Consider the following 14,831-nt stretch of genomic DNA (forward strand, 5'->3'; position numbering starts at 1 on the left):
AATTTACAGCCCAGTCTTTTAATCCTGTTTTCTGTCTTTTCATCTTTGGATATGTCACTAATGCCCAGTTCTGTACTAGAGGGTAAATACTGTGTATCTGTAAATAACTGAGTCTGGTGATCTACTTCGAGTATTTCTATTAGGGACAATATTTCTATTTAATATCTTGGATTGGTATCAGTCTCTATGTCCTACAATGTATGAATGTGAGTCGTGTGAAGATTTTTCTTCACATTCCTCCACCTTTCTTACACAAGCTAGATCAAATACAGGAGTGAAATTGATTAAAAATCAGTGAAGTAAAAAGAATATAAAAGTGTTTAAAAGATGCAGGCACATAGGTTTCATTCAAAGTCAATGGAAGTTGTACATCTAAATCCCTTAAATGCTTTTGAAAATCTCCCCTGATAACATTAAGAGAAATGTTTTCCCTGAGTGTTTAAATAGACCTAGTTAAACACCATTCACTGAATACAAACTTTAGCAAACTTTGGAACTTTCTGACTTTGCAAACTGTCCACAATCCATCACAGGTTTAGATGCATTTGATATTTAAAAATATTTAGCAAGTATCATAAGCAAGCTATTGGCATTCTCTTCATTATTCTTGAATTTTATCACCTACGTCATATAAATGTGTTTCTGGCCCTTGATGTATTTTTTTTAGAAAATAACTGGAAATAAATAATCTACTTTGGTAGAAATCAGTAAAATATGCAATATTCATGAATATTTTACAGTAAACCATTTGAATATTTGCAAAAATGGATAGTAGATCTTATGAAAAGAAAGAAAAAGAATTTGAGCTGCGTGTTTATTGGAAAACCTGTGACATAATTATTCAACTGACTCTAGTAACTGATCATGCCACATAAGAAATTATTATTTAGCTCACACATGACGAAAGAATAGTTCTTCATCCAAAAGAATTTAGAATTTTAAAAGGTCCCTTGCTGCTCTTCATATAAAATGAGCATGGGATGGCACCCTACTGTAAATATAGGCCATGTTCAGCTCAGCTGTTTCTAGAGAGTTTAAGCTCTGACATTCCTTGATAGCTCTGAAGGAATGGAAGAATGCTAGAGTCTTCCATTTAATCCCAGTAATAATGAAATACATATCATCATAGAAAATAGTACTTCGCACGACCTCTTAGATGTCACAGGATTTTACCTTCTGTTCTTCTCATTGGAGTTCATACATTACATTATTTGATACTTAACATTTTTAATATTGTATTGTAGAAAGCTGTCATCCATGCTTGCAGAAAAGCTTATCAGAAAAGTAACAAAGCAATTTTAGATATGTACCTATGCGGAGTGTACATAAAAGGGGAAGAACTTAATTTTTTCTCTAACTGGGATAGTCTGTGGAGCTGAAAATATTTTAAGATAGTGGTTGTAATCATAACCTCTTCCACGCTGTAAGCCCATATTAAAGAAGAAAAGGCATAGAATCTCCCCTCCTTCCTAGTTTGAAGGAGACTAATGTTAGTTATGAGTTTGCTGCTGAAGACTGCAACTCCCTGGTTGAATATCCATATTTTAAAAGGCAGAGGATTCTTCTAGGAAAAAGATAACTAGTAGGGTCTTTAATACATTAATTAAAAAATGTATTGCCAAGGACATTTCTTAGCAATGAATATAACATTTCTAAGGTACCAGGAATGAGTTAATCTTAGCAAAGAAGAGAAACTGCTATATAATAGAGTGACATTATTTTTCCCTGATGTCAGCATAGAAACCCAAACACAAAGAGGTGAATTTAGTCCTATGAGAGAGCTGTTGAGAAAGCTGAATGTTAAGTTTGCACTGTGGTATCCAGCAAAATTAAAAAAATGTTCAGCACAAAATGACAAAGTGTTTCCTGGAACCCGGGGCTACTTCCAGACATCTGGACAAGGCTGACGCTGTGGGGGATACTTGGAACAATTGTGAGATATGTATGTGGTAATTTGGGGAGTTTTATGTAATATTATCACAGCAACAATGTTGGATTTCTGCTTGTTCAATTTTTAAAAACATTCCATATATGGCTAAATTAGAACGTAGTACTGAGTATGTTTACAGTTATGTAAAGCAAAACAAGGTCTATTCTATAGACTTCTCTAAATACATCTGATTTTCTGTGAAAGATTCACATGTTTAATTTTGACTGAGTGATTCTCAGTTCATTCTGTTTTTGTCAAGTAGTAGTCGGGGTTGTGGGGGAGGTTCAGATCTGGATGCAGTAGAATCATGGCTTCACTTTATGGTAAGGTGCACAAAAAAATTGTACTGTAAACCAAAAAGAGCATTAATTAAATCCTTGATAGTTTAAATCTAGAGATTTGTATCTGTTCTCCTTGGTGACTTGGATGTACTCGGCCGTCACTTGCCTTTTGTCGGGTATGACCAAAACATAAGTGGTCATGGTTTGATTCTTGATCACAACCCAGGGAATCAGGAGTGGACAAGGTCAGAGAAGTAAGGGTCCCAATTAGAGTCAGAGGATCAGGAGCAGGCAGGTCAGCAGGCCAAGGTCTGTAAGGGACCTGGGTGTAGGCAATCATATTGGCTGCCATATAGACAGAACCACAAGCCAAGTGAGGTCATGAACAGGAGGTGGGAATCAAGACCTGCATGACTAGCCAGGAGCAGCAGTGTAGGAATGCGGACAGGTGCCTGGGGCACAGGGGCAGTGGTGAATTTTGGTTGCTGGCCCAATTACAATTGTATGGCTGCTGGTGGAAGTTGCCCCAGTCACCCTACCCTAGTTAGGTCACTGGCTAGAAAGTCCAGAGTAGGCAACTATAATCTTACAGGACTAGTATGTGAGTGATCACCAAACTAAGCCACAAACCAGGAGCTACCTGTCAAATTTTCCTGTCCTTAGACGCAGGGGTAGCAGTGGATGTAGTCTTTCTGAACTTCAGGAAGGCCTTTGACACTGTCTCCCACCCCATTCTCATTAAAAAACTAGGGGACTGTGGCGTCGACACCTACACAGTCAAATGGGTCGCTAACTGGCTGGAGGGCCGCACCCAGAGAGTGGTGGTGGATGGGTCATTTTTGACCTGGAGGGATGTGGGCAGTGGGGTCCCCCAGGGCTCGGTCCTCGGACCTGCACTGTTCAACATCTTCATCAGTAACTTGGATGAGGGGGTAAAAAGCACCCTATTCAAATTTGCTGACGACACTAAGATGTGGGGGGAAGTGGGCACGCTAGAAGGGAGGAATAGGCTGCAATTGGACCTAGACAGATTACAGGCATGGGCAGATGAGAACAGGATGGGTTTCAACACTGACAAGTGCAAGGTGCTGCACCTGGGAAGGAAGAACCAGCAGCATACCTACAGGCTGGGGGACTCCCTTCTTGTCAGTGCAGAGGCAGAAAAGGATCTTGGAGTCATTATTGATGCCAAAATGAACATGGGCCGACAGTGTGGGGCCGCGGTCAGGAAGGCCAACTGTACCTTGTCATGTATCCACAGATGCATCTCAAGCAGGTCCAAGGGGGGGATCGTCCCCCTCTACGGGACACTGGTCAGGCCACAGTTGGAGTACTGTGTCCACTTCTGGGCACCACACTTCAGGAGAGATGGGGACAGCATTGAGAGGATTCAGAGGAGGGCCACCGGCATGATCAGGGGGCAGCAGGGCAGGCCCTGCGAGGAGAGGCTAAGGGACCCGAACCTGTTCAGCCTCCACAAGAGAAGGCTGAGGGGGGATCTAGTGGCCTGTTACAAACTAGTCAGGGGGGACCAGCAGGGATTGGGGGGGACCCTGTTCCCCCGAGCACTACCAGGAGTGACTAGAAATAACAGTCACAAGCTGGCAGAGGGTAGATTCAGACTAGACATCAGGAGACACTACTTCACTGTCAGGGGGGCTAGGATCTGGAACCAACTTCCAAGTGAAGTGGTGCTGGCTCCTACCCTGGGGGTCTTTAAGAGGAGGTTAGCTGAACACTTCGCTGGGGTCGTTTGACCCCAGTACTTTTTCCTGCCATGGCAGGGGGTCAGACTTGATGATCTGCTCAGGTCCCTTCCAACCCTACAACTATGAAACTATGAAGCTATAAAACTATGAAATGGCTTGGACTGGAGTTTGGAACACAAGAAGCCAAGGAGCCAGCAAAGCAGTCTGGAACACAAGGGGTTGAGGAGGGGGCCAGGCAGCCTGGAGTATAAGTACAGATCAACTGAACTCAAGGAAGCGGCCGGCCAATTTTGCGGGCAGATCCCAGGGCCAGCCGCCGTTTTTGCAGGCTGAGCACAGCAGGTCTCCCCCACCCCACACCTTTGATTGGCCGAGCAGTCCCACTCCTCCCTGCAGATTGCCAGATAGCCCCAAAATGTGGCTTAATTACCCTGATTAAGCCCAGGGAAGCCATTCATCCACACATTATTAAGTGTGGATTAATGGCTCCCCCGATCTTAATCAGGGTAATTAAACCTAGCAGGGAGGCTGCAGGCAGCTGCACCAGGATCCTGGGTTAGTGGTGACAGGCAGCCTGGAGGCTGCACCAGGGTCCACAGAGCCCCAGCCCAGCTTGTTGCCAGCAGTGGGTACACACGTGCAATGAGCCAGGCTGGGGTCCATGGAACCACTTGCAGCCTCCCCTCCACCTGCCACAGCTAGGCTGGGCTCTGTGGCCAGCAGCAGGGGCCTGCCCAGAGCCCAGGCCCAGGCTAGGAGGCAGGCAGCCAGAAGTTTTTTTTGTTTATTTTGGGTTTTGGGGGTTTTTTTCAGTGAGCTCATCAAAATCACAGAGCTCACAGAGCCTACTGTTTTTCACAGAGCCTGTTCAACTTTGCATTTTCCAGGGAAAATGAGCAATTGCAATTTCAGTAGGTCTCTAAGTATAGGTGATCACTCAGCAGGCAGGAACCAGAAACCAACAGGCAGAAACCAGGGAGCAAATCCAGGGAACAGGAAACCATAAACAAGGAAACAGAACCTAGGAAACCAAGACAAACAGGCAGGACCAGGGACTAAGACACTAGGGTGCATCTACATTATATGCTTTACTGCGGAGTTGACTTATTAGCTCTGCAGTAAAGTGTCACTGCCCACATGTGTACCCTTATTAGGCTAGAATAAACTAATTAACTCTGCCATAGAATAGTACTGCCTGACACAACTACTATCGCTGAATAGTAGGTGCTGGCCCCTACCCTGGGGATCTTTAAGAAGAGGCTGGATACCTACCTGGCTGGACTCATTTGAGTCCCGTTTTTTGTTTAGGGTTTTTTTGTTGTTCTCCCGCCCTGGCGGGGGGTCGGGCTAGAAGATCTATTAGGTCCCTTCCGACCCTAAAACTATGAAAAAAAACTATGAATTATCCTATGGCAGAGTTATTTACTCTGCCACAACACACATGTAGATGGTGACTAGGGCTGGCTGGGGCATGAGGCTATTATAGTGCAGGGCTGGCTGCCAGCTAGCCCTGTACCGCAGCACCCTTGTGCCCCAGCCAGCCTCTCTGCAACACATTGAGATGGAGGGAGAAGCTCTGGGCTCACAGCCTGACCCCCCCAGGTCCCTTGCCAGTTGGGGCTGCACCCTCCCGGCTCAATGTGCTGCAGTCCCAGGTACATATGTAAATGCTGCACCCAGGAGCAATAAACTCTGGTGCAAACTGCACCGGAGTTTATTGTGGCTCATTAATATCATGTGTAGGAATCAATGCCCTAGGAATCAACAGACAGGAACCAGAAAACTAAAAACAGCAAGTCATAAATCCAAGATATCTATCCTTATCATGACATAATAGGGCATTTAGCTAGGTAGAGAAAGGGTTGCTGCTTATAAACATGCAGATAACTGGGGCCAGCTGGAGGTATATGGGTCACTGGTAGCTAAGCCCACTATGGCCAGCTGGGGTCAGGTTCCTGGACCCCTGAAACCTTCTCAAACAGGAAGTATAACACTTTAATGTATAGGCTATCAAACTGACACTCCTTAAAGATGCAGTGATATTATTACTTTATTATTCAGAACATTACAAGCAGATGAATGAAAGGAAGATGGCCATATAATGGAAAGGGCTTATAATAGCTTTCTCATAATACAATACATGACAGTGGCTGGTATGTAGCCAGCTCACCTCCCTCAACCAGACCCAACGTTCTTGTTGCTAATTTTGTTGCTAAAACATTGCTAAACATGTTGTGCTTCATGTTAACTATCAAATCAAGTATCTGGGGTTTGTATTATTTATCAAAAACAAGTTCAGTAACTTTGAGAAAGTTGGCCACAATGTCTGCAATGGGAACATCCAATTATTGTGTGATATTCTCTTATAAAGATGGAAAAATATATGATATGGTGAATACATGAAATATACAATAGAGTGAATAGAAAGATAATTTTAACTCAGAATATATACTTAAAAACTCTGAACACCAGAAAAAATTAACAATATTAAGAGGTAAAAAATCCTCATCAGCTCAGGGGTCTGTGCTGTTCCTGGTGTATGCATACAACTTCTTATGATATCGTGTATTCTAAATGCTCACTCAGGATAGACTATCTCACAGTGATGAGTATTCTGGAACTATACTAGCTTCTGAAAATACAACTGAGTAGAAAGTAAAGGATGAATAACAGTTTCTACTGAAGCTACTGAGGTTTTTTGCACTTGACTTCAGTGAGAATGCTTAAGCAAGGGTATTTTTCTTTTAGAATTGAGATTTGAGGATTATAAAGCTCTATTTCAGCGTTTGCCAACCTTTTCCATTCCACGGCACACTTGCACAGCCTTTTTCATCCCATGGCACACCGGCCAAACATGGAGCAGGTAGGGAGGGGGGAGTGATAAGCAGCCGAACATGGAGCGGGTGGTGGGAGGTGGTAACGGCACGGGGCTGGCCGTGATGCGGTGGGGCGGTGGTGGCGGCGCTGGCTGTAGCCACACCATGCCGGGAGCCACACCCCACAAAGATTCTGCGGCACACCTGGACGAATCCGACAGCACACCAGTATGCCGCGCGGCACACCGGTTGGGAAACACTGCTCTATTTGAATCCATGAGGACTATTCTAGTAGGAATAGATGTTGCTCAAGCTGACTTTTATGTTCTTTCTGACTTTTATGTTCCTTCTAAATCACATATTCTATGGTAAGATGAGATGTTAGAAATATCAAATCACATCTCCATGAAAATGAAGAGTTTTTCCTGGTCAAAGCGAAAGATCCAGGCAGGAGTGGACTCATCCTGCAGCTCAATGGCTGTGCAGATGGTGTCACCAGCAGGGATTTGATTTCTTTAAATATGGGATATTATTCTAAGAAAAAGGATTTCTAGGAAGATATGGGATCAAAGAGAGGGAAGATCATCTTTGCAGACATGCTAGCAAACCTAGTAAGGAGGGCTTTAAACTAGGTTTGCTGGAGGATGGAGACCAAAGCCCTGAGGTAAGTGGGGAAACAGGTGACCTGGAGTAAGCATAAAGCAGGAAGGGGCAACAGGGGAGGCCTTCTCATTCTTCCTGAGAAAGCAGGGCAACCAGCTAGTTACCTCAGGTGTCTGTACACAAATGCACAAAGCCTGGGAAACAAGCAGGAAGAACTGGAAGTCCTCACACAGTCATTAAACTTATTATGTGATTGGAATAACAGAGACTTTGTGGGGTAGCTTGCATGACTGGAGAACAGTCATGGATGGGTTTAAACTGTTTGGGAAGAATAGGCAGGGGAGAACAGGAGGAGCAGTTTGCTTTAGGTAAAAGAGCTGTATGATTGCTTAGAGCTATAGTATGAAACTGGAGATAGGCCTGTTGAAAGTCTCTGGATTAGGGTAAGAGGGGAGAGCAATGAGGGTGATACTGTGATGCGTGTCTGCTATAGATCACCAGACCAGGAGGATGAGATGGCTGAGGCTTTCTTCAGACAGCTAACAGAGAAGTTTCCAGACCACAGGCACTGGGGGACTTCAATCACCCTGACATCTGCTGGGAAGGCAATATAGCAGTGTGCAGGCAATCCAGGAAGTTTTTGGAGACTGTTGGGGACAACTTCCTGGTGCAAGCGCTGGAGAGAGCAACTACGGGCTGTGCTCTTCTTGACATGCTGTTCACAAACAGGGAAGAATTGGTGGGGAATGGAGAAGTGGATGGCAACTTGCACAGCAGTGACCATGAGACAATTGAGTTCAGGATCCTGAGGAAAGGAAGGATGGAGAGCAGCAGAGAAAGGACCCTGGACTTCAGAAAACCAGACTTCAGTGCACTCAAGGAATTGATAGGCAGGATCCCCTAGGAAGCCAGTCTGAGGGGGAAAGGAGTCCAGGAGAGCTGGTTGTCTTTTAAAGAAACCTTTCTGAGGGCACAGGAACAAACTGTTCCAATGTGTGGGAAGACTACTAAGTATGGCAGAAGACCAGCTTGGCTGAGCAGAAAACGTTTCAATGAGCTAAAACACTAAAAAGAAGCTTAAATTAAGTGGAAACAGACAAATGATTAATATAAAGGCATTGCTTGGGCATATAGGAATGAAATCAGGAAGTCTGAAGTTAGCAAGGGACATGGAGGATAACAAGAAGGGTTTATATAAGTATGTGAGCATCAAGAGGACGATCAGGGAAAGTGTGGGTCTCTTACTGAATGAGGGAAGCAACCTAGTGACAGGTGACATGGAAAAGGCTGAAGTACTCAATGCCTTTTTTGCCTCAGTCTTCACTGGCAATGTCAGCTCCCAGACTATTGCACCCAGCAGCACAGCTTGGGGAGGAGGTGAGCAGCCAACAGTGGCGAAAGAACAAGATCGGGACTGTTTAGAAAAGCTGGATGTGTACAAGTCCATGGGGCCAGATGCCATGTACCCGAGGATGCTGAGAGAGATGACTGATGTGATTGCAGAGTCACTAGCTATTATCTTTGAAATCTCGTGGCAATGGGAAGAGGTCCTGGACAATTAGAAAAGGGTTTGCCCATCTTCAGGGAAGAGAAGGAGCAGGAGCTGGGGAACTACGGACGGGTCAGCCTTCCTCAGTCCTTGGAAAAATCATGGAGTAGGTCCTTAATGGATCCATTTCTAAGCACTTGGAGGAGAAGACAGTGATTACAAACAGGCAGCAAGGATTCACTAAGGGCAAGTTAAGCCTGAACAACCTCATTGCCTTCTATGATGAGATGACTGGCTCTGTGGATGCAGGGGGAGCAGTGGACATGATATACCTTGACTTTAGCAAGGTTTTTGATATGGTCTCCTACAATATGCTCACAAGCAAACTAAGAAAGTATGGGTTGGTTGGATGAATAGACTGTAAGGTGGACAGAAAACTGGCCGGATCATTGGGCTCAAAGGATGGGAATAAATGACTCAATATCTAGTTGACAGATGGTGTCAAATGTAGTGCCCCAGGGGTCAGTCCTGGGGCTGGTTTTGTTCAATATCTTCATCAGTAACCTGGAAGATGGCATAGAGTGCACCCTCAGCAAGTTTTCAGATGACACCAAGCTCGGGGTAGTAGTACATATGCTGGAGGGTAAGGCTAGGATTCAGAGAGACATAGATAAATTGGAGGATTGAACCAAAATAAATCTAATGAGATTCAATAAGGACAAGTGCAAAGTCCTGCACTAGGATGGAAAAATCCCATGTACTGGTAAGGGCTGGGGACTGAATAGCTAAGCAGCTGCTCTGCAAAAAAGGACCTGGGGGTTACAGTGGACAATAAGCTGAATATAAACCAAGAGCGTGCCCTTGTTGCCAAGAAGGCTAACAGCATAATGGGCTGCATGAGTAGGAGTGCTGCCAGCAGATCAAAAGAAGTGATTCTTTACCTCTATTAAGCACTGGTGAGGCCACATTTGGAGTACTGTATCCAGTTTTGGGCTCCCCACTACAGAAAGGATGTGGACAAATTGGAAAGAGTCCAGTGGAGGGCAACAAATGTGATTAGAGGGCTGGGGCACATGACTTATGAGGAGAGGAACTGGACTTACTTAGTCTGCAGAGAAGACTGGGACCGGATTTAATGGTAGTCTTTATCTACATGAAGGCTGGTTACAAAGAGGATGGGACTAGACTGTTGTCAGTAGTAGCAGATGACAGAACAAGGAGCAATGTTATAAAGTTGTAGCAAGGGAAGCTTAAGTCAGATATTAAGAAAATCTTTCTCACTAGGAGAGTAGTAAAGCACTGGTGCAGGCTACCCAGAGAGGTAGTGGAATCTCCATCCTTGGAGGTTTTTAAGACCTGACTAAACAAGGCCTTGGCTGGGTTGATGTATTTGGGGATGGTCCTGCTTTAAGCAGGGGTTTAGAGTAGATGACTTCCTGAGGTCCATTCCAACCCTAATTTTCTATGAATATATGATTCAATGAGGTGGCAGGATGCTTTTTCCAGCTCAGCTTCTTGTTGAAGATCCTTTAATTTCCTTATACAGCAAGAATACTAGACTAGATGTTACTTCAGATACATAATAGGATAAGGGAAATGTGGGGAGAGCTCTCTTCCTGAATACCCAATAATGGAAGTTGCAGGTCACTAAAAACCATGAGACTGAAAAAGAAAAACTTTTTGAAATTAGTATATTCATAGAAAGGGTCTCAACATGCCATTGCAGGTAGGAAGGGAGAGAAGCTGGCAAAAGTCCATTTTAAGAGAAATAATAAAACATTTTTATTATAGATCTTGTAATAAGTTCTCTGTGGAAAGGTGAATTAAGTTAAAGCAATGCTGTCAAGAAACTGTGGCCCAGCCCAGGTCCCCACACATGAGGATTTTCTCTTGGTGATGGCCTCATTGTGCTTTCAGTAGCAGTTACAAATAGTTATTTTTATGACTTTGAGGATAAATTCCTGCTTTTTGTTATCAATTTATTGGCCTGTTTATTCCAGAGCATTTAAACTGAATTTATGTTACAATAATCTGAGTTTTTTCCCTCTCTTCAAATCCCAAATTCTTGTTTAGTAGCCAACTGTGATACAACCCAAGGTGCAATGAGGAAAAGAGAGCTATGGTAAAAATAAGCAATTTTCTTTTTTCTCTTCTGTTCTGTTAGGAACCCCAAAAGCCATAGTAATATTACAATAATTCAATGCTGGCAGGGCTATCAATCAATCTTTCTGGGAAGGTCTGATAGCATATTTTATGCATCATCATAAGCCTAGTTGAGTCAGTCTAAAATCATCAGATGCTGGTTCACGCCCTGTATAAAGTACATTCAGAAACCGTTAATTTCACACCACATCTTTGTATGAGCCAAGACAAGCCCAGAGTAGTTTAAAATGCAGTGACACATCTCAGAGGTTCTTGAACATGGACAGAATGACTCAGACCAGATCACAAAGGGATAGTATTTAAGGTTGATTTTGTAGCCCTTTGTTTTGCTTGTAAAAGGATATGTTACTTGAGAAACATCCACTCAGATGGATTGGTCCCTCTGAATGTTACCATAGCAAAGAAGTGCACAAGTAGACTACAGATGTATGCCTCATGGACTCTTAAGTCATGAGTTGAAAGCTAAAGGTGAGATGAACAAAGAATCTTCTGTGTGGTGATGCTCAGCATTTTAATGCCTATCTTAGATGCTTGCCCCCCACCAGCAATTCTACAGCCTCAAAGTATGTGTCTAGGATTCCTTACAATACATGGGCAAAGTCAGGCAAGATTAACAGCCAATAGGCTGAGTGGGGAACTACCTAATAAAGATTTCCAGTGGAAAACACTGACGATAGAAGTGTGTCTAACAACTTCTTTGCCAGAGTGAGTTAGACCATGCTGGGCTCCATGCTACCATGATTAGATTGCTGTCACTACTCACACTAGCTAGATGAAAGCTAGTTTCACTACGTGAAGACCATAGTGTAGGCACATCTAGGGGGTTGCAAGGAAATGCCTGCCTCCAATTTGCTTCACATCCCTTAGCCCTCTCTTGGAGTCAGGCACTTAAACCCTTTCTTTCATACATGGAGCTGGGTATCACTCCTTTCTTTTAAAGCATGAAAAGATGTCATGGTGGGTCCCTCCCACCTTTATGCAGTAGTCTAATGGCCAGAGCATTCATCTGGGAGGGGGAGACCTAGGTTCCTTGTTCTCAGGACTGCTAATATAAATTACAAATGGCTGTCACTGGAGAAAAACCACAAATATTTCTGGAATCAGGAACCAGAACCGTGAATTCTCCCTCCATGAGTACCCTAACCACTAAACGTGAGAGTCATGATTACTTTCTGACTCTTGGGCCCAAATAACTTTTAACTATTTTATGAAAACCAGAGGGGTAGAAATTGCAACTTGCCTCATCCCAGAATAGTTCATAACTTGTTGTTTAGGAAACTCTCCAAAGAGGTATGAGATGTGGATTTGAATCCTCTCAGGAAAGGAGGAATTAAGCATTAGTCTTTCTTTCACACCTGCTCTCATGATCACTCCAGCCATTAGACTATAGCAGGGGTGGGCAATTATTTTGGGCAGAGGGCCACTTACTGAGTTTTGGCAAGCCATTGAGGGCCGCATGACAGGTAGCCCAGGGCAGATAAATATTAATTTTCTAAATTTTTTAGGGGCCCCGCGGGCCAGATAGAATGATCTGGCAGGCCACATCCAGGCCCCGGACACATTTTGCCCCCCGCCTGGACTATAGCATGGAACAGGGGCAGGCAAAATATGGCCCATGGGCCAGATCCATATCTGGATGGAAATCAAGCATGAGGTAATCATTGGACTGTTCATAATCTCATGAGTAAGATACTTCTAGGCATGCACAGAAGCTTAAATTTAGATCTCTAGGGAACTTATGTAGTAGAAACATAAGCAACTAAGGACTTATAAATTTAGGTAGGGGAGTCTAAGGATAGCACTTTTAGATTTAGGTACCTGCATGCCACTTAGCTCCCACTTGAGGCATCTAAGTCTCTTTTTGGTTTTATTGAGTAAACATGTTAACAGTTTATACAATATATATATGACTTATGACAATAAAATAATCGATTTTTCCTTTTTATTTTCCTAAAGAAAAGGAAGAACTTGGGAGTAAACTCCACAATTATGGAGTTGCCTGCAAATAACCCTTCCATTTTGGAAACAGTAGTAGAAAGAAAAGTGAAATGGTAGAGAAACTATTATAAGTAAGGGTCTACTCAATTTGCAATTCTGTGAATTTTGTGGAAAACACAAAATATGAGATTATCTGTGAAATCAACTTAAAAAATAAAAATGTAATAAAAATAAAATGCAGGCTCCCCAGTGGAAGCCAATGGTCCTTAATGCCTCTGCAGCTCAACCTTGCAGCCTGCCTGGGGCGGGAAGGCGCTGGCTGGCAGGGCGGCACAAAGGGCAGCAGTTGCCTCGCCAAGGGCCGCTCCACCTGTCTCCAGCTACGCACAAGATGGTAGCCACCCCTTCATTGCTCCTCCCCCCACACCCTCATCTCTCCTTCCACCCCTCTTAACCTTAATGGATTGGTTTTATTAAGGTAAGTATAAATTAGTATTTCTAATCTTTTTGCCCAACTCTACATACAATTTACTTTTCTTTATATTGTATATGAGTACATCCAGGAAATATCTGTGGAGTATGCTATTTATACCATGACCAACCCACGAGGATTGTTTAGTTTCTCTATGATTTAAGCAGATCTTAATTATAAGGACCTTTCTTTATTACAAATACATTCACAGTAAGTTATTCTAAAATCATTTTATTTTTAAAATTAAAAGTATCCTTCCAATGTCTTTAATGCTGTTGCTGGGTTTAGGGAACAAGTAGCAGTTTTCTTGTAAAATTACTTGCTTGCTTTATTCCATGATAAGTTTCAAAGGGAAGCATCTGCCACTCTTAGTCTGCCGTGGTGTTTAGGGATGCCTCTGGAATAGCTGGGCTTCTAACTACTAACCCCGCAAATAGCATAACTATTATTTAAAGAGGTGAATTAGGGTGGTCTCAGGTCTGTTCCTTCACAGGCTTTGGGCATCAAACAAATAAAGGTGTGATGAGCAGAAAACAGAAGGACAAATAAAAAAAAAGAAGAACAATAAGAATATAGTTGCTCATATTAATTTTTTCTTTCCATTCATTAGAGATTTTGGTTGTAAGTTTGGTAGAGACTTGGATGTAGTTGTCTACATCCCAGCCTGTACCTAATGGCCAATCAAAAAGTGGCTTTGGACAACTAGTTCCCAGTGCCATTTATTTTAATTATTTCATTACTGAAATATTAGGACGCTTTTATGGACTAAGTGGAATGTTCTAGCAAAAAAGATTTAGGGGAGCATTTCTTGTTTCTTGTTCTATTCTTGTTTTATCTCCCTGTCAACAATGTAAAATAACAACAAATTATTTCTACGTAACATGTCAAAATATAAAATAGAAGAGATTGAAAAGTTCCAGTGACTGGCAACTGAAGACTGCAGAGCCTTTCGCTTTCAGTTTACCACCTGAATTATAACCTTGGTCAAAAATGACAGAAATACATTACCTTTGATGCCTGTCCCCTGTCTTTGTAACATGGGTTGGTAATTTTAAATGTATTTCTTTCAGAACTATGTTCACTTGTTAGAAAAAGCCTCCTCAGAACTGGTATTAACCTGGCAAAGAAGCCAGGGAATTAATGGGTAGAAAGAGTGAATTGTCCTCTCCTTCCAAAAAAGTGCTTCCACGCTGCAGGGACAGGATTGAGGCCTACAGGCAGGGCTTTATGGGTGGCCCTTGCACTGCTGCTGCTAATCTCCATACAATGGAGAGTTGTCAAATCAAGTTCTTTCATAAATCCCAAACTTGTTTAGAGTTTCCCTAAAAGGTAATCTCCTCAGAGGCACAGCAGGGCGGCTCCAGGCCTGAGACAGCTGCAATGCGGGAGGCAAGTGCTGGCTGCTGTGGGGTCTGTCGGAGGGAGGGGGG

Source organism: Alligator sinensis, unplaced genomic scaffold (genome assembly GCF_000455745.1).
Source record: "Alligator sinensis unplaced genomic scaffold, ASM45574v1 scaffold788_1, whole genome shotgun sequence".
Lineage (NCBI taxonomy): Eukaryota > Metazoa > Chordata > Crocodylia > Alligatoridae > Alligator > Alligator sinensis.